This window comes from Camelus bactrianus, chromosome 11, assembly GCF_048773025.1.
Source record: "Camelus bactrianus isolate YW-2024 breed Bactrian camel chromosome 11, ASM4877302v1, whole genome shotgun sequence".
Taxonomy (NCBI): Eukaryota; Metazoa; Chordata; class Mammalia; order Artiodactyla; family Camelidae; genus Camelus; species Camelus bactrianus.
In genome coordinates this window covers 9562972-9585631 of record NC_133549.1, presented here as the reverse complement: position 1 = coordinate 9585631, position 22660 = coordinate 9562972, and the positions used below count along the sequence as shown (strand labels likewise).

The following is a 22660-nucleotide window of genomic DNA, read 5'->3' as shown; positions in this document are numbered from 1 at the left end:
CTTTTAACCTTTAAAGCCTCAGAGGAAAGACTGGCTTCCTGAAAAGAGATAACGTAAATGACAAAGGCAGAGCATGTGATCATAACTATATAACCATAAGTATAATTATCTGAGTATTTGTATATGTTATAACACAGGGACTAAATGCTCTTTGTTAAGAATTAGAATTACAGAAGTCGAGATATAGAAATTAAATATCATCCCCAAATTCCAATTTGCAAAGGAAAACATTTCTAACATTTTAGAGTTTTTTCTGTTGTATATTTATTTTCTAACTGTCTTTTAAAAAAATTATACAATATAAATATCTTTCCAGTCAATGTACATCATTTTGGATGGCTGCATGCCATTCCATTGTAAGGATTTATTATTTTATTCGATCCATAACATGGTGCTGAATTTTATTTAGATCGTTTTCAGCCTTTTGCTGTTATAAACATTTTTCAAGAGTATTCTGTGCCTATACTCTTAATTATTTCCTGAGGTTAAATTTCTAAATCCTGAATTGCTATGTTGAAGAATATCTGGCTTTAAAACATCTGGTTAATGTTGCCAGGTTGCCTTCCATGAAGTTAATACCTATCTTTTCTCCCAACAGCAAAATTATGTAAACAATGAAAAATTCATGTAGAGAGGGACCTTGAAGGAAAATAGTAAGGTGGATTGTCTTGTTTCTAGTACTTACTGTTTTCTATTTTCATTATATTATTGTTAGAACTGTTTTTAAGAATAGGATCACAAGTACCTAGACTTCTATATTTTTAACGACGAATTAATGATCTGCCTTCTCTCAAAAACAGGTTTGAAGGGAAGGGTACAGTGTATACTTAGCATGCGCAAGGTCTTCGGTTCAATCCCCAGTATTGCTGATACCTCGAAAGGGGAAGGGAAAAGACCCCAGTTCTTGTCTTACCCAAAAGATAAGAACTCAGATGGGAGACAGAAGATCATAAAGGTTTTATTAGCAAAGGAAAAGTACACCTCCAGGAACGGGAGGCGGGCTGATCCCAGGGCAGATAGCAGTGGTCTTTGTTTGCCCCCTTCTCTTATACCCTCACTTAGAGGTGGTCTCTTGGTTGATGGATGGCTCTCGCCCCTGGAGTGCTCAGTCATGCTCCTCCCCTTTGGGGCATGTCCTTACCAGTGATGCACACAGAAAAACCCATGGGGGTGGGGCCTAAATTACGATGCCAATTATATCACAATGAGCACTGGGTCATGTCCGGTTAGGTCCTTGTAGCTACTGCACAGTTGCCACTGTCAGCTTCTAACTGGTTTCTTGCCTGGCGCTCGTTTTGAGGAGGTGAAGCCCCTTTATGCTGAAGGTGGGCATACAGCCATCTTCTCCATCTTATCTGCCCGGGGCCCCCACTTATCTAATTACCTAAGACTTCCATTTAAATACTAATAATAATAAAGAAAGAAACATACAGATCTCCTCCCACCAAAAAAAACCTTTAAAAAAAAATTAGTGTAGCACACACAGCTATTGCCGAATTATCCCCTCTTGGATTTTAAGGCCCACGAAAGACCAAGCCGTCAGAGCGCGTCTAAGGCACTTTTGAGTGGGGTTGAATTGGGGGAAAAGTTAAGCAGAAAGAATTGCTTGGCAACAGCAATCCTTCAGGGCCCTCAGAGCAGGTGGCCCAGAATTACACACAATCTGAGTGGAGATCTGGATTTTTGGAGAAGTTGAATCTTTCACCACCTCTGAAGCTCTGGGAAATGAAGTGCATAGGCTGGTGGGTTCTGTTCCACCTGCCTGCCGCCGACAGGCTAAGAACCAAAGGCAAATTTGCATGGACCCCTGGGAACAGGAGCTGATTCGCGATAAGTGCAGGCTGCTACGTCTTCTGAAACCACATTTTGCCTTAACAGCAGCACTGTCTTTAAAGTCACCTGGGCTGTAGCCTGCCCAGTGTTTGGATTTTGATTCCAAGCGGGTCCGGAATTTGGGAACAACTATTAGAAAGAAACCCTAGATTATAAGCTATGATGTACATGCATTCCTCATCACTCCACCCATCTGGAAAACAAAAAGTGGGTTTGAGAGAAGAAAGCAAGAGTCCCCAAACTTGAATTGCTTTTCTCTTCTCTTTGAAGACTGTTATGGAGCGTAGAGTTTCAGAATTTAGGAGGACCTGTTGCTACTGATGATCATATTTCATAGTGTATGCTCTGGTGGTCACTCCATGGCTAAGGTATTGCATTCTCAGCCTTCAATGGGAGGTCCTTTATCTGAGTCAACATTTGTGGTAATGAGACCTTACTTGTAATGTCAACGAGATGGACTGTCCTAGAGGGGAGAGATCTCTTAATCTCTAAGACAGACTAGAAGGGTTGACAAATTGGCACATTGCTTATTTCTGAAAATAAAGTTTTGCTGGAACACAGCCATGCTCATTTGGTTGCATGTTGTCTACAGCATCTTTTGGCTACAGTTGCTTTTGGAAGAGTAGAGTAGTTGTGACAGAGATCTGTAGTCTGCAAAGCTGAAAATATTTACTTTCCGGTTCTTTATGGAAAAAAAAAATGCTGGCTTGTAGACTAGGAGGACCTTGTGGCTGAAAGCGTAGTCTGCAGAGGCAGGAGCTTGGCTCTCAAGACCCGCCATAGTCCTACTAACTCGGGATTTGAATTTAGAAAAATCCCTAGTTGATTTATATGTATGTTAAAATTTGAGAAACCCGGATAGGAATGCCCTGGGGGCTCCAGGATGCTGGGCCCATCAGTCTAACTGTGCAAGTCACTCTGGGTGCTGAGAGGTAACACAGTGTTCAAAGAACACCCGGCCCAGAAGGCAGGAACCTCTGAGGGATGGCGATGCTGGCTGAGCTGTCTTGGGCCAGAGTGTAAGTGTCCCAGGAGAAGGCAATTTCGGACAAATGCTCTTTGCTGCTTTCCTGGCACTGAATAGAAACATGTTTACTGTTGTTTGTATCTCTGGATTTCTTTTTAGTTTGTGTTTTAGTTGTTCTTTAAAGAAGCAAGGAGAGAGGGCAGGGTATAACTCAAGGGTAGAATGTACGCTTAGCATACACAAAGTCCTGGGTTCAATTCCCAGTACCTCCATTAAAAAAAAAAAAAAAAGGTTAAGATGGCAAATTAAACAAACAAACAAAAAGAACCAAAGAGAGTGTTATATGCACTCTTTAGCCAGTTTTGAAGGGCCTGCCCAGGGGTGGGGGAGGTTGGAACTATCAGAACCATGGAATTGAAAGGAGCAGGAGAGACTCCAGATAGACAAGGCAGAGGCTCTGGCAAATTCACCCCTGCCTTCTCAGAATTCCCTCTTCCTAGGGTAGGCTGTTTCCTAACAGAGAGCTTAAATTCCAGCTTCCTCCTTTTGCAGAGAGGACTGTGAGGCCAAGGGGCTTGCTGCAGTCACCTAGCAAGTTGTGAAATGATCGTGGCAAAAGATGATCAAGTGTCCTCTTTGTACATTCTGATTAACTAAACAACCCCTCTGTGTCTTACTGGCAAATTGCACCAAAGGTATGTAAGTCAGAAAGCCATTCAATCCATGAATGAAGACACATGGATGGGTAAATTTTATAAACTACAATAGTCTGGCAGTTCCTCTCATTCAACTGCAATGGGCAGCAGAAAAGGCGGAGAAAAAGGTAAGGAGGAGACAGAGGATCCTGTTTAGAACAAATAGCATAAAAGAGTTTGAGGGCTGGCGGGAAGCTACAAAATCAAATGGCCTTTTCATTTTCTTATGTGGCTACAGAGGGAGGAGATGGTGAAGGTAGAGAAGGGACCACAGGACAGGAACAGGCCAGGTGGGGCTGGTGGTAAAGCTCAGGGCTCAGAAGGGGTCCAAATGACAGATACAATGGACAGGAACATCGACCCCTCCGGCGCTCACCCCAGCAGGAGGGGCTGGCCTTTGGTTGTATGTCATCTGAAAAATCTTTCCAGACAGCGCATACATAGTTCAGAAAAATCGGTCAAGGTTGTGTTAGGAAATGTAGGCAAATATTTGGATTTATGACTTCCCTATTCCCCCAATTCTTGTTTCTAGTCTGATTCTGGGCGATATCTAGAAAATAAGGAAACCAATACAATATGAATGCTCAGAAATGACACTCCTCTTTAAAATGAAGAACTGTGGTTTACATCACTCAACAAATGTATGTGTTGCCAAATGTCTGGCTTCACCTGGCAGCTGAGCTGCACACCCACATAACTAGGTAATCCCTAGTGCTTACTGTGGACACCTTAAAAGTCAGTGATGGGGGGACGGGGTAGCTCAGTGGTAGAGCGTGTGCTTAGCACGCATGAGGTGCTGTGTTCAATCCCCAGACCTGCCATAAAAAGATATATATAATAAATAAATAAACCTAATTACCTCCCAACCTGCCCCCTCACCAAAAAAAAAAGTCAGTGCTGTCTCTTGACCAGTAAGTCCTTTCTCTGAACTTACGCCTTTAATGAGCATTTATTCTTCGATTCACCTATTCAATCAACACTTAAATCTTCCATGTCAGCATCATACCAGGCAAGACTGTAAACTGTGAGGCCATGAAAGGGCATGTTTTTTTTCTTTCAAAAAGCAGAGATCTAGTCACGGGAAAGAGAAAATTAACACGTGCACAAACAAGTAAATAAGTTGGATAACTTCTGATAATGATAACTACTAAACTCCAAGTAAAACAATGTGATGAAAAGCACTTGGCAAGACTTCTACAGGGGGAGGCTGGAAATGCAGGACTCGAAGACGGGAGGAGAAGTAACCAGCACAGTCCTGAAGGCAGAACTTAAGGGTCCCAGTGGGGCTGTCATGTCTCTGCTTCAAGCCACCTTCTGGGGTGCCAATGTTTCCCTTTTTCAATCTAATAGACACTTTCGATTGTGTAAATGGTCAGGTTTGACTTTTCTTGTTGCCTGCTAAAATGCTTAAGGGCCAAATACTTGGTGAGGACAAAATAGATGTAATTATGTTATAAATTTTGAGCCTCATTTCTGGCTCCATTGTGTGCCCCCACTCTTCTTTTTCTTTCTTTTAAAAAAAATTGGGGGAAATGGGGAGAATATAGCTCAGTGGTAGAGTGCATACTTAGCATGCACGAGGTCCTGGGTTCAATCCCCAAGTAATGCCGTTAAAAAAAATGGGGGGGGGGGTTAGGTTTATTTATTTATTTATTTAATGGAGGGACTGGAGATTGAACCCAGGGCCTCGTGCATGCTAAGCACACGTTCTACCATGAAGATATACCCTCCCCCTGTTTTTCATTCTTTTAAGCTATGCGATCTATAGACCCTTGCAAGCTGGCTTAAATCCTTTTTGAAATAAATAGATGAATGCATAAACAAACAAGTGGCCAGCTTGAATAAAACCAAAGGGAACAAGAAACCTTTGGAAAAATCTCATTAAGATAGTCCCTTACTTCTGAGCAGTGACTAGTCACCGTTAACAAAAACTAAGTGCTGCTTGGAAAGGCTCAGGTCAAGGAAGAGAGATCTTCCCAGTCATGGGGACACGTGACTGCTCCTTCCTCTCTCTTAGACCCATACAATAAAGAGACTTTAAAATGACTGTGCTTGGTCTTGGCAGTAAGATCATTCGTCCTGTTTCACATCTTTTGTGTGAACCTTACCACATACCTCAGCCTGTTTGGAGGGTGTGATTAGCATCTCTCAAATTGGTTTCCTTTACAACTATTTGCAGCTCATCACTTCTGAATATTTGTCCTCTGCACAGCCTAGCAGGGTTCTGCCCCTGTAGCTTGTTGGGAATATGAAGATGCACACAGGAGAAAGTTGTGCACAATGAAGCCCAGAAGACCCTGCTGGGGTCAAGGGGGTGGTCTGGAGCCACGAGAGCTTTGAGATTTTAGCCTGTGTACAAGCCAACAACGTGCACTTGCCACGGTTCGTAGATGTAGGCTAGAGACGTGAGACTCCTGGGTCAGAAACGGAGACCAGTTTATTACGCACAGCTGTAGCGGTGCTCAGAGCATCAGCACGTTCGTGCCAGTTCCCCAAGCCCTGATTCCCCTGGAGTGATGTGAAGACAGCCACGTGACACCTGCACACACAGTAGGTTGCATTACAGGAGAGGAACCTGAGCTTAGCAAAGTGAAACCTTTCACAAAGGGCAGTAAGCACAGGCACTTTGCTCCAGAGGGAGACAGCTTGGAAGTCCATTGTCCAAGGTTGTGGTCTATGCAGACATCCTTGGAAAGACAGTCCAGAAAAAAGAAGAATCAGGGCCTCACTGGCAGGACTTGCAGAAACACAAGAGAGTAAAATTATCTTCACAGGAAGATTAAATCAAAATTCAAATCACTCCTCAACTGATCTCAGCTTGCATACCTTATGGGTGACTTCTCCAGGCTTAGAATTTCTTGTTTCAGTTAGAATAACAAGTTTCAAGGCCACCTAAGGAAAAGACGTGGGATCCATGCTGTCATTGGTCAGGTTTCTTGCTCCTTTGGTGTTTCCTACATGAGATGTTGATGGTGGTGGTGATGGTGGTAGTGGTGGTGATGGTGGTGGTGGTGCTGATAATGGTGATGTGGTGGTGATGATGGTGGTGGTGATGATGGTGGTCATGGTGGTGGTAAAATGTCCATGATGTGGCCCACATGAAGTGTGAGTCACAGCTGTACAGTTAAGGTGGCTTTCATTCCTGAGTTTATGTGTGTCTCCTTTAGTACATGAAGGACAAACAGCATCTCATGACCTCTGTATTATTCAATCAAAACATTCCACTAGATAAGCATTCATTGGGCACCCACTGTAACCCACAGGCCATGTTGAGGGCTGTAGACACACATGAAACAGGCCACAGAGAGCTCACAGCCGAGTGGAGGGGAGGGATAATTTTACATCCCACCCAACATTTGTCCAACTCATATAAAAAAGTAGAATGAGTGCCATGCTTGTCCATTGAATAAACTGATGGGGAAAGAGAGAGGGGAAGGCAGCTAATTCCACGTGGAGATTTGGAAGGGGAAGGGGAGAAAGGAGTGAGGGGCATGGGGAGGAGAAGATGATGTTTGATCTGGGGTTGTGAGTGGTGAGTAGAAGTTTTATTCGTTGGGACAGAAAGAAGAAACTTAAATGAACAGCATTAGGTGAGGTGCTAAGAAAGATACTGAAAATCCAGGTCCTACTTTCAAACAGCTCATTATCTGCCAGTAGAGGACCAGGGATGAGCATATAAAGCAGAGGGACCCTGAGAACTACAACACCACTTTGCTAAAAGTGACAGAACTTGAATTACCCATACTTTAGCATCATTTAACAGAAAACAGCACTAGATCTGGAGACAGTGGTGAAAGAGTGAAAGGATAAATGGATTCCAGAAGCCACATTTAAGGGGACATCTAGCTTGAGAGGCTAAGGAAGATGAAACATTAGCTTATTTGAATTTCAAAGGACAGGAATAGCCCGGCTATAATCGTTTTGCAGGTTCTTGTAAATTTTCATCATTCTCCCAGGTTGGTATGCTTATTTTGTTTGCCGGTAAAACTTAGCAGCAAAAACCTTTTGAACATCGCAATTTGCTTTGCTAAGTGAAGGGGATAGAGATGAGGAGGGAGAGGGCAAAAAGAAGTGAGGAGAATGGATGAGAAAAGAGAGTTAGGAAAGGACTTGGGAAGAGGCAGATTCAAAAGCCCACCTCGCACTGGTCATTAGCTCTAGGCTTTTAGATGAACGGGAAGGCTTTTATGTTCCTTCTTCTTGCGAAAGAAAGAACAGCACCAGAGCACAAGTAAGGATGCTGAAAGTGTATGGGACCAACCGCAAGTGTAAACGGACGCAGAGCAGAGAGTCAGACCAACAGCAGACAGCGGGGAAGGCTGCACGGAGGAGACTGGAGCTGAGTTGGGTTTCAAAGTGTTGCAAGGAATTGGAGAGGTGAAAGGAAGGAGGTATCTTAACAAAAAGGCAAGTGTTCTTTGCTGTCACTTGACCGTGGAGAGAAAACTCTAAGGCAAGTTCTCATCAGACATGATTGTCACAAAAAAAGTTCTAGTATGACCCCCAGTGACTGGAGTCGGCTTGATCCCAGTGAAGAGGCAGTTCTGGTTGCCAGTGAGTAGAGAGTGTCACCTGGCTTTGCCCGTGAATGGCCGTGGTACACGGGCAAAGTCAAGATTCTCCTCCAGGGGCTTCGTGCACCTGCCATCCCATCCCGGGCTGGTTTGCTGCCATCGGAACAGGACGGTAACTACTCTCTGGTCTCTGATCTTTCTTCAAGCACACGTGATCGCACTGTGCCCAATTCTACTTTTCTGCCAAGTGGGTGTTCTCAGTTGCCATGACACTCACTCTCATACTCCAGACAGCTTGAAAGATAAAATCCTTCCTGATTAGACTTTTCTTATTTACATCCATCAGTGGTATCTTGTAGCTAACAGAGACTTCCAGGTTCTCTTTTTTTATTTAACCAACTTTTTACAACACGGCCATAAATAACACTGTACTTTGAATGTCTTGACAGCAAGGACTGTGTCTTATGTCTCTTGGTGCTCCAGTACCCAGCAGGCCATGAGAAACATCTGTTTAATAAATGAATGGTGACTTAACACCAAACTGCATTTTAACATCAACACCATGAATGACTATTCCGGTGCGGCCCCTTTTAACTTCATGGTGACTCACAGAACAGAGTGATTCATGACGGAGGGAGCATTCCAGGGCACAGTATGGAAAATGAGGGGAGGAGGAATTATGCATTTTTCTGGGACCCTTATTGGAAAGAGCCAATCATACTCATTAGGGGATCTTGTCTTTGAGATGCAATTCTCAACCACGGCATGTCTCTCAGGGTGCCGTCTTCCTCTCCTGCCTGGCTCTCAAACACTCTCCTGCCAAATCTGCTGCGGTGGCGTCAGCAACAGAGGATGGAGAGGGAAGGTGATGGTAGGAAGAGGGGTTGGATGACCCAGAGGGAGGAAGAAAAAAGTCACATGTTTTAATATATTATTTAATTTTAATTGTCACAACTCAGGAGGCAGTATAATCCCCAATGTGCAGATCCCATAGGAGAGTGAGGACTTGCCCTAGAGCACATGGCTAGTAAGGGAAAGCCAAATGGTCCAGAGACCATTTTGCTAGGTTTTATTATTTGTTCAAAATAGTTTCTGCCCTCCCATGGGAGAGTTATATCTCTTGCCTCGCTGATATAAGACTGGGCCATGTAACTAGCTTGGGCAAATGAAATGAAGGTGGAAGTGATGCGTGCCACCTGCCAGGAGAAGCTTTAACACCCAGGGTGAGTTTCCGACGTAGCTCCTTTTCCTCTGCTATGAGGTTAGGATGTCTCAAATAGGGGGTGCTCGTTTAGCCTGGATCCTGCAACAAAGAGGACATGAAACAGAGCTGCAGGGATCTGCGATGGCCATCCGATGTGAGCCGGAAGTAAACCTGTGTTGGTGGAAGCTTCTGAGTGGTGGGGAATGTTTGTTGCCTCACTTACCGAGTTTAGGCTGTCTGATACAACCACATTCTTCGTTTGACTGTGTTGCCTCTCTCACCTGAGTCTTGCCCTGGTTATTGGTCAAAATATTTCTATCTTTTCATTTGGTTGCAGAAGAATGAGGAAACATCTCTTAAATCTAGCAGTGTTTGCTACTAAATCCATACTTAGATTTTTTTCAGACATGATCCTTTTTTTTTTTGGAGGGGTGCCTTTTTCCATGATCCCTCAATCTTAGAGAGACAGGCATTCCCTGTCACACATACAACTCCTGGAATTGGATATGCTGTCCAGAAGTGACTAAAACTGTCTTTTTGATTACTTGAGTCTTCTTTGAACTTATTTTGTTTATCTTGAACTTGTTTCTGGATAGTTTTACTTGGCTTAAAATCCACATGTTCTGTTATGGTAGAAACATAAATCTAGCACTTTCTGAGCAAATTTAGAAGTGATAGTTCGACAACACATTGAAAAAGTGGGCAGAAGACCTAAACAGACAATTCTGCAAAGAAGACATACACATGGCCAATAGGCACATGAAAAGATGCTCAACATCGCTAATTATCAGAGAAATGCAAATCAAAACTACAATGAGGTATCATCTTACACCAGCCAGAATGGCCAAAAAGTCCACAAATAATAAATGCTGGAGAGGGTGTGGAGAAAAGGGAACCCTCCTACACTGCTGGTGGGAATGTAATTTGGTGCAGCCACTGTGGAGAACAGAACAGAGGTGCCTTAAAAATCTAAAAGTAGAGTTACTATATGATCCAGCAATCCCACTCCTGGGCTTATATCCAGAGAAAATGCTAATTCAAAAAGATACATGCACCCCAATGTTCATACAGCACTGTTTACAATAGCCAAGACATGGAAGCAACCTAAATGTCAACAGATAAATGGCACTAATGGACCCCCTTATGAGAATGAGAAGCAACCCTGCACCCAGGGATGTATGTAGCGATCAGAAGCCAGTTCCCGGTGACCTCACCCATCGGGCCTGCCTCTTCTTATTTTTGACCTCAGCATTAAGTCCTGGCCAAGGAAGTTCGGTTGGTGGCGCCAATGAATCAACACTGACAGCTTGAAGATGCCTGTTGACAGGCTGGACTGCTGCCCCTGCACGCCTGGGGCGGGAGCTCACCAAGAACTTCTAAGCTGTCAGCCTTCGGGGAAGTGGGAGTCAGAAGCTGAGCTGTGGTTGGGAAGAAGAGGACTCTCTCCATCTCTGTCTCCAGAGGGACTGAATTCATCCAGAGGCAGCACAAATCCCTAATTACAACATAATCTCCTCCTGTTTGTTTAGCCTCCTAGCCAGTTAGAGTTTTTGTGGCGAGCAAAAGAAACCAACTCTGATTAACTTGAAGAAAATTTATGGGAAAAAAGAATACCTTTTTCTAAGCGCTCACAGAATCCATGGGAGTCTTGAGAGCCGGGCTCGTAATTAGAGCCGCAGCGACCACACACAGCCCTGCAGATCCCCGAGCTTTCCTTCTCAGCACTTAATTTATCAACGCACTCAGTCCCACAGTAACACTGCAAGGAACCTCCCGCCACCATCCCCCTTATTATGGTTGAGGAAAACAGGGACAGGAAGAGATTAAACAATTCGCCTAAGGTCACAGAGTGTCTAAGTCACATCCAAACCGGCACTTGGTGCGAAAGGCTTTCCCAAGCTCCAAGAAGCAGGAGCTGTAACAGTGGTCTGATAGCAGGCATCTGTTCAAGGAATTACAGAACAAATGCCTCTGTGTCTACGTTTCTTTGTCCCTTTGCTCAGGTTTGAATTCCAAGGAGCTGGCGTACCACTAGCTAGATCAGGTCTCATGCTCGCCCCTTGCCAGGGCGACGGCAGTGGTACCGTGTGACCCTGACTGCGGTCCTATCAAACTGCACCTCGTGGCGAGGAGGCAGTTTCTCTAAGCAAAGCGAGAGTAGTTGGGACAGATAACTGATGGTCAATGGCAGGGAAATGGCGGTGCCTGCGATCGCCTGGAGAGGTCCCCTCTGGGGTCTCGTCATCCTCAGAACCACCCTCACTCAATCACCTGCCCCTGAACCCAGGGCTCTCCAGGCCACTCTCCCTTAAAACTTGAGATAACCCTCGGGGTGCGTATCACTACCCCTACTTCACCGTGAGGACGCAAAGGCTCACAAAGAATCTTGGTCACATAAAATCAGGGTTTGAATTCAAGCCCTGACACCAAAGTTCTGGAGTCCCTGTGTGTACACGCGGCAGGGCTTCTGGACACATGGCCGGCAGCTCCCACGGGGTCAGCTGGATCTGCTCTCCAGGCTGGTTGGGGTGAGGCTGAGCTGTGAGCTGAGCCCCTGGGAAACAGAGGCCCTTGCCTCCCATCCGCCAAAGCCTTAGTGGCTGGCTCAGGGGGAAATATCCATCTGCGGGAAATTCCTGGTCAACCCAGCCACCGCGTAGTCACCCCGCATCCTCTCCTGGCCAGCCGCCACTGTTGTCAGAGTTCACATGTCCGTTATCTGAAACCTTTGTGAGAAGGGGCCCTCCCTCCCTGCACCCCACCTGCCCACTTTGGAGGGGCCGAGGAAGGAAAAGGAAGGAAGGTCAGAGGGTATCTGGCTCTAGGTTTACTCAAGTGAAGTGGGGGAGACTCTAAAAATGCCCAAAGGAATGGCACTTGGGAGACCCCAGCAGGGCAGGACCTTAAGGAAGAAGCAAGGATGGGCCAGGAGGACCAGGTGGCGAGACAGGGCCACGACAGGCACAAGGCATCAGAGCCCCTGGGAGTGGAACTAGGTGCCACCTGTGGCTGCTCCCCAGGGACCCCACCCAAGGAAGCCAAGAGCCACCGCTGCTTCTGCTGGCCCGAGTGCACACCGCTCAATCCAGCCAGTTCAGAAAGCACTCCTGAGCACTGGTTGTGTGCAGGTCCCGTGCTAGGCACACAGATGGATCAACCTCTCACCGTAAGAGTCTCAGTACAGTGAGGGCACGTGGACAAGTAACTGGGTACAAGACAGACGGCGGTAAGTCTGGCAAGTGGGGGTAAGCAAGAGGCCAAGGGGGACAGAGGAGAGGGGGTCTGGGAAGACTCCATGGAAAAGAGGACATAGCTGGACTCCGGCAAGCTGACCTGGGACTCAAGGTGGACATAACGAGTGGAAGTGACTGCAGGGACAAGGGTCACGATCGGGCAAGCAGCGAGGAGAGCAGATGTGTGGGAAGGTGGGTGCCGTGTGCAGAGTGCCCCAGGGAGGGAAGGGGTGCTGACCCCCCAGCTCTGCCACCGCAGAAGCCAACAGACATCTGCTGATGAATAAACCAGTGACCAGGGGAAGGTCTTGACAGCCAGGCTGAGGAGTTCCCCCTTGTTCTGCAAGAGCCCCAGTGGCCGGGAGGAAAGACATTCCAGCAAAGACAGAATTCCTCACTGAAGGAGGAGTGTATTTCCAGGCAGGGCTGAACAGATCAGGAGCCCCCCTGGTTTATGGTGTAAACGGGATATCTGCGAACCTCCTACTTCAAACCCTTTGTGTCAGTCGCCGGGGCTGTGGTATCAAAGTACAGATGGCCCTCTGCATCCTAGAATTCAGCCAACTGTGGACGGAAAATAGGACAAAATTCCAGAAAGTTCCAAAAAGCAAAACAAATTTGTCACAGGTTGGCAACCATTTATGTCGCACTGACATTGTATTGGGTATTATAAGAAATCTGGAGATGACTTACGTGGGACGATGTGGGTTACATGCAAATACTGCAGCATTTTATAGGAGGGACAGTGCTGGAGGCCGGAAGTCTGAGATCAAGGTCAGAGGGCCCTGACGTCTTTAGGGGAGGATGTATTCCAGGTCTCTCTCCCAGCCTGTGGTCCTCCTTGCCTTGTGGCAGTGTAACTCCAACCTTCATCTCTGTGTATGTCTGTCTCTGTGTCCCTATTTCCCCTTTATATAAGGACACCATTGACATTGGATTAGGGCCCACCCTACTGACCTCATTTTAACGTGAGTATCTCTGTCAAGACACTGTCTACAACTAAGCACATTTTCTCAGGTGCTAAGAGTTTGGGACTCCTACATTTTTTTTTAAATTTATTGAAGTATTGTTGATTTACAATGTTTCAGGTGTACAGCAAAGTGATACCATTTATGTATACACATACATATATTCTTTTTCATATTCTTTTTCACTATAGGTTATTACAAGATATTGAATATAGTTCCCTGTGCAGTAGCTCCTTGTTTTTCTATTTTATATATAGTTGTGTGTATCTGTTAATCCCAAATTCCTAATTTATCCCCTCCCTTTCCCCTTTGGTAACCATAAGTTTGTTTTCTTTGTCAGTGCATCTATTTCTGTTTTGTAAATAAGTTTATTTGTATCTTTTTTTAGATTCTCTATATAGGTGGTATCATATTTGTCTTTCTCTGTCTGACTTAATTCACTTATTATGACAATCTCTAGGTCCATCCATGTTGCTGCAAATGGCATTATTTCATTCTTTTTTATGGCTGAGTAGTATTCCATTGTATAAATATACCACAATTTCTTTATCCAGTCATCTGTGGATAGACATTTAGCTTACTTCCATGTCTTGACTACTGTAAATAGTGCTGCTATGAACATTGGGGTGCATGTGTCTTTTCAAATTAGAGTTTTTGCCCTTTCCAGATATACGCCCAGGGGTGGGACTGCAGGGTCATATGGTAAGTCTATTCTTAGTTTTTTAAGGAGTCTCCATAATGTTTTCCACAGTGGCTGCACCAAATTACACTCCCACCAACAGTGTAGGAGGGCTCCTTTTTCTCCACACCCTCTCCAGCATGTATTACTTGTAGACTTTTTGATGATGGCCATTCTGACCAGTGTGAGGTGATACCTCACTGTAGTTTTGATTTGCATTTCTCTTACAGTTAGTGATGTTAAGCATCTTTTCATGTGCCAGTTGGCCATCCATATGTGTTCTTTAGAGAAATGTCTAGTTAGGTCTTATGCCCGTTTTTGATTTCTTTTTTAATATTAAGCTATATGAGCTGTTTGTATATTTTGGAAATTAAGCCCTTGTCAGTCTCATTGTCTGCAAATATTTTCTCCAATTCTGTAGGTTGTCTTTACATTTTGTTGATTAGCTTTGCTGTGCAAATCTTTTAAGTTTATTAGGTCCCATTAGTTTATTTTTGTTTTTATTTCCATTGCTTTAGGAGATGGATCCAAAAAAAAACATTGCTGTGATTTATGTCAGAGTGTTCTGCCTATGTTTTCTTCTAGTAGTTTTATAGTATCTGGTCTTATATTTAGGTCTGAATCCATTTTTAGTTTATTTTTGTATATGGTGTTAGAGAACATCCTAATTTCATTCTTTCATATGTAGCTGTCCAGTTTTCCCAGCACCACTTATTGAAGAGACTGTCTTTTCTCTATTGTATATTCTTGCCTCCTTTGTCATGGATTAATTGACCGCAAGTGCATGGGTTTATTTCTGGAATTTCTATCCTGTTCCATTGATCTATGTGTCTGTTTTTGTGCCAGTGCCATACTGCTTTCACTACTGTAGCTTTGTAGTATAATCTGAAGTCAAGGAACCTGATTCCTCTAGCTCCATTCTTCTTTCTCAAGATTGTTTTGGCTATTTGGGGTCTTTTGTGTTTCCATACAAATTTTAAAAGTTTTTGTTCTAGTTTTGTGAAAAATGCCATTCGTAATTGGATAGGAATTGCATTGAATCTGTAGATTGCCTTGGATAGTAAAGCCATTTTAACAATGTTGATTCTTCCAATCCAAGAACACAGTTTATCCTTCCATCTGCTTGTGTCATCTTCAGTTACTTTCATCAGCAGCTTATAGTTTTTGGAGTGCAGGTCTTTTGCCTCCTTGGGTAGGTTTAGTCCTGAGTATTTTATTCTTTTTGATGTGATAGTAAATGGGATTGTTTCCTTAATTTCTCTTTCTGAAATTTCATTGTTAGTGTATAGAAATCAAACAGATTTCTGCATTTTAGTTTTGTATCCTGCAACTTCACTGAATTCATTGATGAACCCTAGTAGTTTTCTGGTGGCATCGTTAGGATTTTCTATGTGTAGTATCATGTTATCAGCAAACAGTGACAGCTTTACTCTTCCTTTCCAATTTGGAGTCCTTTTATTTCTTTTTCTTCTCTGATTGCTATGGCTAGGACCTCCAAAACTATGTTGAATAAAAGTGGCAAGATTGGGCATCCTTGTCTTGATCCTGATCTTAGAGGAAATGCTTTCAGTTTTTCACCATTGAGTGTGATGTTAGCTGTGGGTTTGTTATATATGGCCTTTACTATGTTGAGGTATGTTCCATCTATGCCCACTTTCTGGAGAGGTTTTTTTTTTTTTATCATAAATGGATGTTGAATTTTATCAAAAGCTTTTTCTGCATCTATTTAGATAATCATATTGTTTTACTCTCTAATTTGTTAATGTAGTGTATCACATTGATTGATTTACAGATGCTGAAAAATTCTTGCATCCTTGGGATAAATCCCACTTGATCTTAGTGTGTGATCTTTTTAATGTGTTGTTGGAGTCAATTTGCTAGTATATTGTTGAGGATTTTTGCATATATGTTCATCAGTGATATTAGCCTATAATTTTCTTTTTTTGTGATATCTTTGTCTGGTTTTGGTATCAGGGTGATGGTGGCCTCATAGAACAAGTTTGGAAGTGTTCTTTCCTCTGCAACTTTTTGGAATAGTTTCAGAAAGATTGGGGTCAACTCTTCTCTAAATGTTTGGTAGAATTCACCTGTGAAGCCATCTGGTCCTGGACTTTGTTCATTGGGAGATTTTTAATAACTGATTCAATTTCAGTACTGGTAATTGGTGTATTCATACTTTCTGTTTCTTACTGGTTCAGTCCTAGGAGTTTGTACCTTTCTAAATTTGTCCATTTCTTCTAGGTTGTCCATTCTATTAGTGTACTGTTGTTCATGGTAGTCTCTTATGATCCTTTGTACTTCTGTGGTGTCAGTTGTAACTTCTCCTTTTTCATTTCTGATTTTATTGATTTGGGCATCTCCTCTTTTTTTTTTATGAGTCTGGCTAATGGTTTATCAATTTTGTTAATCTCTTCAAAGAACCAGCTTTTAGTTTCATTGATTTTTTTCTACCTACATATCTTTTCAGGCAGACATAATTCAACCCATAACACCTCCCCTTGAAGCTGATCCAGGGTGCAGCTGAGTTGAGCAGTAACTTGACTGTGTGAAACACCACGCAGCCTTCCCCAGCTCAGTGCTCCCGAGGCTGGGTGAAAGCTGGGGTGAGGAGAGGTGTTGCTTCTCTCCTCCTACCAGAAGCCAGCTTTCCCATCGCACTCCCACAGCATCCGTGTCTGCCTGATCAGTAAGCCCAATCAGGATGCTCATCTTAACAGGCGTATGTATCTTGAACAGAAGAGAAACCTAAGAAAGGGAACCTCAGAAGTTGTTCAGGCAAGTGACGAGGCTGGGTGATCACCACTGTGTTAGTTGCTTGTGTCCCAGTATCTGAGTCCTTACTTGGCAGGAAGGAGCATTTAATAAGATGCAGGGAAAAGATCTGTCTCCATCGATTCAAACTCCCTCCGCGGGGGGTAGAATTTGACCATAGGAAGGGGAGGCAGCCACCTGATTTGATGGAAAATGAGTGGTCTTCATGCTCAAGCCTCTCAAGACGGTGCTTGGAAGTTAGTTTCTCTGCTTTATCCAGGAACCACTGGCTTTTGATTTTCTTAAACAAGTCCACCATATTTCTCTTGTATTACTGCTGTTCTGTCAAAGGATTAGGACATTTAAAATTCTTTTTAGGGCTTATCATCCGCCGTGAATTTAAAAAATCGACACCTCTGGCTGAGTGGAGGAGGAAGGAGTGGGGAAATGCCTGGTGGCCCATGCAGACCCATTCCACAGCCTCCTCTTCTGTGCTCGGTGAGTGTGCCAGATGCTTGGTGAATGTTCCACTGCCCTTCCGATGTGCACCCCACCTCTGCTGTCTCCCGATGGGGTGTCCAGCTGCAGAGGGCAACGTGGGAAAGGCAGGTCAGGAGGAGGCCAAGGACCCCGGAAGCTCAGGAACAAGGATGGTCAGCTCTTCCAGCGGGCTGTGTGCAGAGGCTCCTGTCAGTACTTCCCAAGGGAGCCCGGGAAGGTGCTCCAGCTGTTGGCAGGGTGTTCAGGAAAGGGGGATTAGGACTGGATGGAGGAACCCTCTGGTCTCCCAGCAGAGGGAGGGAGTGGGAGGATGTCAGAAATTCCGTCTAGTATGACTAAATTGGGGAAGGATCCTTGGTAGTGGTTAACCAGAAACAGTTAACACCTAGGAGTCATGAAGAGAGTTTTGATCTGCAGGGTAGGGTTGGCCTGCCAGTGCCCAGTACCATCTGGGGGCTCTGTGCCCTAGAAACGCTGGGTTCAGAGTGGCCACATGGCCATTTTAATTAAGCCCAGTGTGAGAGAGGATTGAGACTCGAATAGCTCGGGGCAGCGAGTCAGACCAAATCTCGAGCAAAATCAGTCCATGGATGTGGATCTCTGTGCGCAGTGTGAGGCTGACTGTCTTCCGTGGGCCGCGCATCTCAAAGAGAGTTAGACGTGCCCTAGAGGGGGTTCAAAGGGCACATCCCCTTTGGGGAGGGTAGCAAAAGCCTCCAGAGAGGGTGGCATTGGGGAGCCGTGTCTAAGGCCCTTGGTGTCTAACCTGCACTTCTGTCTAAGAACAAGGACCAAGTTTAAAAGGAGGCAACTTGGGCTCTTCTCCACAGAGACTATGGCAAACATGGCAGTTATCTCTGGGGCTGTGTGACCTGAAAGCTTAAGTAGGTCCTAGTCGGGTAATTTAGGTTAATCCGTATCTTAGTCTATTTGGAGTGCTCTAACAAAAGACCATAGACTGAGTGGTTTAAACAACAGAGATTTCTTTCTCACAGTTCTGGAGGCTGGAGGTCCAAGATCAAGCTGCTGGCCAACTTAGGTGGCCGGCGAGGCTCCCCCACTGCCTTGCAGAAGACCGCCTTCTCGCTGTATTCTCAGTGAGTGTGGGAGTAGAGAGTAAGGTCTCTCTCAGGTCTTTTCTTATAAGGGCATTAACTCCATCATGGGGGCTCCACCCTCATGACCTCATCGCCTCCCAAAAGCCCCACCCCCCAGTACCACCATATTGGGGGGTTAAAGGCTTCAGCATATGGATTTGGGGAGGACACAGATATTCAGTCCATAATAATCCACATATGATAGACCAAGTGGAACAATTAAGAGGATTTCAGGAAACGGGCTATCTTTCTAAGCGTAATAGTATGAACTCCTATGAGGTAGGAATTATTGTCATTCCCATCTCACAGGGGAGGACCCTCCAGGACAAAGAGATGAGGAATTTTCCCAAGACACACAGCAAACAAGTGACAGAGTCAGGATTTGAACTACGTGGGCCCAGGGTCCCTTATGCTCAATGCATAATGATGCACTGTGATGCTGCCCAGAACGGGAGGGTACCCTGGGTACCTGGAAGCTGCTCCTTTGGGCTGCAGGCAAAGCCGTGATGCTAGGCCAGGAAGCAGGTGCTTTGGCCCACTGTGGAAATACTTACATTTTTAAGCTGTCTGTCTAAATTCAGTGACCCTACCAGAATCTAATTCTCACCTCAAAGGGATAGGAAGACATAAAATACTATATTTGATTCAAGTTAAAATCCACACTATCATTAAAAAAAAAATCCATCTTCTGTCTCCATATTCCCTTCCTTTCCAAAGGTTTAGTATAGTCAACATCTACAGAGACAGAACAATCCATTCTCATTTCTCAGGCTGCAGGCTGTTCTCTGAGACCAGAAAGAGACCATTTTCAGTGTCCTCTGCCAGCCCCCTCAATAGTCCTTGGGGGGGAAAGGAAAGCCAGATACAATGTGCTGTCAACCCTTATTACTTTGCCATAAATGAACCATGTGTCCCTTGAGAAGTGGTTTCCACCTTGGCCACCCAAAGCCCTGGCCCTTTTCCACTACAATAACCAGGTCCAGTTTCCACAGGGCTGAGCCCTGGGCAGGGAGAAGTGACGTGTGGTCATGTCACACGGGAAGGAGGTGTGGTCAAGAAAAGGCCAAGTGTGTGCTTGTCAGGACACCCCTTAATGGCGACCAGCCATCCCACGGCCATCCCAGGCTCTTCTGCAGAGACCAGCAGACCAGGTGCTGGAGCCTTTGTGCAGATGAGCACGCTGCTGGCCTGGGGTCTGGAGAGGCGTTGAGAAGAAGCGGGGAGGGCACTGGAGGCCTTCAGAATCACTCCGTTCTGAGTTCCTTGCCAAGCAGGAAGCAGGTCAACAGGCCCTGGGGTGGGCTGGGCTGCTGGGCAGCCAGTGCTGGGGGGGACAGAGCAGCGCTGGCCCCAGTGCCGGGTGGGTGGGTAAAGGACCCTCACTAGGACGGCTGCTCCCCTGTAGTGGTGCTGGCCGTGGTGACGGGTCTGCTGGGACCTGTCTCAGCTTAGTGTATGCTTCATTGGTGCAGTCCCTTTGGTTTACATTCAGCCAGTGAACAGTTTTTGAGCCCCTGCTTTGTGCCAGCATCTGGCTAGAAAGGCAGAGGCAAAAGACAAAGTGCCCACCATCCAGGACTGCACAGGTTCGTGGGAATCGGCCCCTCCTTGGGGAGGGAGAGGGTGCAGCCTCAGGGCGCTTCTCACTTTGGGTGAGTGTGGCGGAGAGGGAGGTGCTACTCTCTTCGGGACACTTATAAACTTCCATTTGAAAATCCGCGCTGTTAAGGATGCCCCTCGGCGCCTGTGAGCCATGCTGACCTCTCTGTCTCCTCCTGAGAGCCGTTTTCCAGGGATAGGCTGAGTTGCCCTAGGTGCCCCTCTAAGGATGGGTGCAGAGCTCTGTGCTATCCAGGACAGCAGCCACTGGCCACACGTGGTGGTTGAAAACTTAAACTAAGTAAAATTTAACTTCAGCCCCTCAGTTACCTTAGCCATCTTTCAAGGGCTCGGAGCCAGCCGTGCTGGTGGCTGCCATATTGGAGGGGGTGGACACAGAGCCCTTGGCTGCTCCTGGAAGTTCTACTGGATATTCTTCCTGCACAGATCATTGCAACAGAGAGTGGCACACGCTGGGTGAGTGTGGTAAGTTTGGTACACGTGAGTGAGTACACGAGGCCAGACCTCACCTTGACCTCACCTTGCCCTGGGTCTAAGGACCCTTTCTTCTCTTTGCTTGTATCTCCCCAGTGTCTTCTCATCCACTCTGTGGCTTCATTTATTCTTCAGAGATGTTCAGCCTAGGCTGTGTTTGTACCACCCAGTGGATCTCAATCTGCATTAGAACCCCCTGGGGCCTTGTTAAAAGACAGATGCCTGGGTGAGGGGAGGGTATAGCTCAGTGGTAGAGTGCATGCTTAACATGCATGAGGTCCTAGTTTCAATCCCCAGTCCCTTCATTAAAAAAATAAATAAGTAAGTAAAATAAATAAATAAATTTAATTACCCCCCCTCCAAAAAAAAAAAGAAAAAAAGATGCTTGAGTGGGGAGGGTATAAGTCAGTGGTAGAGTGCGTGCTTAGCATGCAAGAAGTCTAAGGTTCAATCCCCAGTACGTTCATTAAAACAAATAAATAAATAATCTAATTACCTCCCCCTACAAAAAAAAATTATTAATAAAAAAAAGACAAATGCCTGGCCTTCACCCCTAGTTTCTGATCAGTAAGACTAGGGTAAGGCCAGAGAAGTTGCATTTCTAACAAATTTCAGGGTGACATTGATGCTGCTGGTCTGGGGACCACACTTTGAAAACCATTGATAGGGTCCAAAGAATCACATTCACGGATTCATTCATTCAACAAATATTCGTTTAATGCTACCACGTGCCAGGTGCTCTTTCTGACGTGAACAGCCAGGCCAGGTCCCTTTCAGGAAGGAGAGACAGATGGTAAAGAAACCTGTGTTGGGTGGTGATGAACGTTAGTAAGAAGGATAAAGCGGGGTAAGGGGAGAGGCCTCACGAACAGGTGACACTTGAGCGGAGACCTAAAAGTGGAGAGAAGGTATGACTCTGGCCTTTCTGACCCTCTTTTTGCTCTGTCCTCACCTTTTTAATCTGAAAGATGAAGGGAGAGGGTATAGCTCAGTGGTAGAGGGTGCGCTTAACATGTGTGAGGTCCTGGTTTCAATCCCCAGTCCCTCCGTTTAAAAAAAATACTATAGAAAAAAAGAAAAAAATTTTTTAATTAAAGAAAAGAATGAAAATGAGAGTCATGTTAAAAATCAAGGGCATCAGCCTACTCAATAGCAAGGTTTTGAAGACAAATTTCACTGTGTATATACGCATTTCATTACAAAAAGCAGGAGGCTAAAGGCCATAGATTTGACTCCAGCCTGCATTTCTTCCTTTGAGTCCCAGCAACTGAGCAGTGTGAAGAGCCCCTAGGGATACACAAACAGCTCAGCAGCTCAGTAACAACAGCAACAACAAACCCCAACACACTAAAAAAAAATGAGCAGGAGACCTAAACAGATGTTTCTCCAATGAAGACATACGGATGGTCAAAAGGCACATGACAACATGCTCCACATCGCTAATTAGCAGAGAAATGCAAGTCAAAACTACAGCGAGGTATCACCTCACACCAGTCAGAATGGCCGTCATTAGAAAGTCCACAAACAGTAAATGCTGGAGAGGGTGTAGAGAAAAGGGAGCCCTCCTAAAATGTTGGTGGGAACAGAGTTTGGTGCAATCATTGTGGAAAACAGTATGGAGGTGCCTTAAAAATCTAAAAACAGAGTTACCATATGATCCAATAATCCCACTTCTGAGTATATATCTGGAAAAGGCAAAGACTCTAATTTGAAAAGATACACGCACTCCAGTGTTGATAGCAGCACTATTTACAATAGCCAAGACATGGAAACAACCCTAAATGCCACTGACAAATGACTAGATAAAGAAGATGTGGTATGTTTATACAATGGAATACTACTCAGCCATAAAAAAGAATGAAATAATGCCATTTGCAACATGGATGGACCTAGAGATTATCATGCTAAGTGAAGTAGGTCAGATAAAGACAAATATTATACAATATCCACTTATATGTGGAATCTAAAAAAGTGACACTAATGCTCTTATTTACAAAACAGAAAAAGACTCACTGACAGAAAACAAACTTATGGTCACCAAAGGGGAAACTGGGAGGGATAAATTGGGAGTTTGGGATTTGCAGATACTAAGTACTATGTATAAAATAGATAAACAACAAGGAT

At 44.9% G+C, this 22660-nt stretch overlaps 1 protein-coding gene across 12 annotated transcripts in view; it reads left to right on the top strand.

Moving 5' to 3' along the window:
* Nucleotides 1-22660, top strand: part of TRIM67 (tripartite motif containing 67) — a 44129-nt gene that overhangs the window by 5655 nt on the left and 15814 nt on the right. The gene's annotated exons all lie outside the window — the stretch shown is intronic.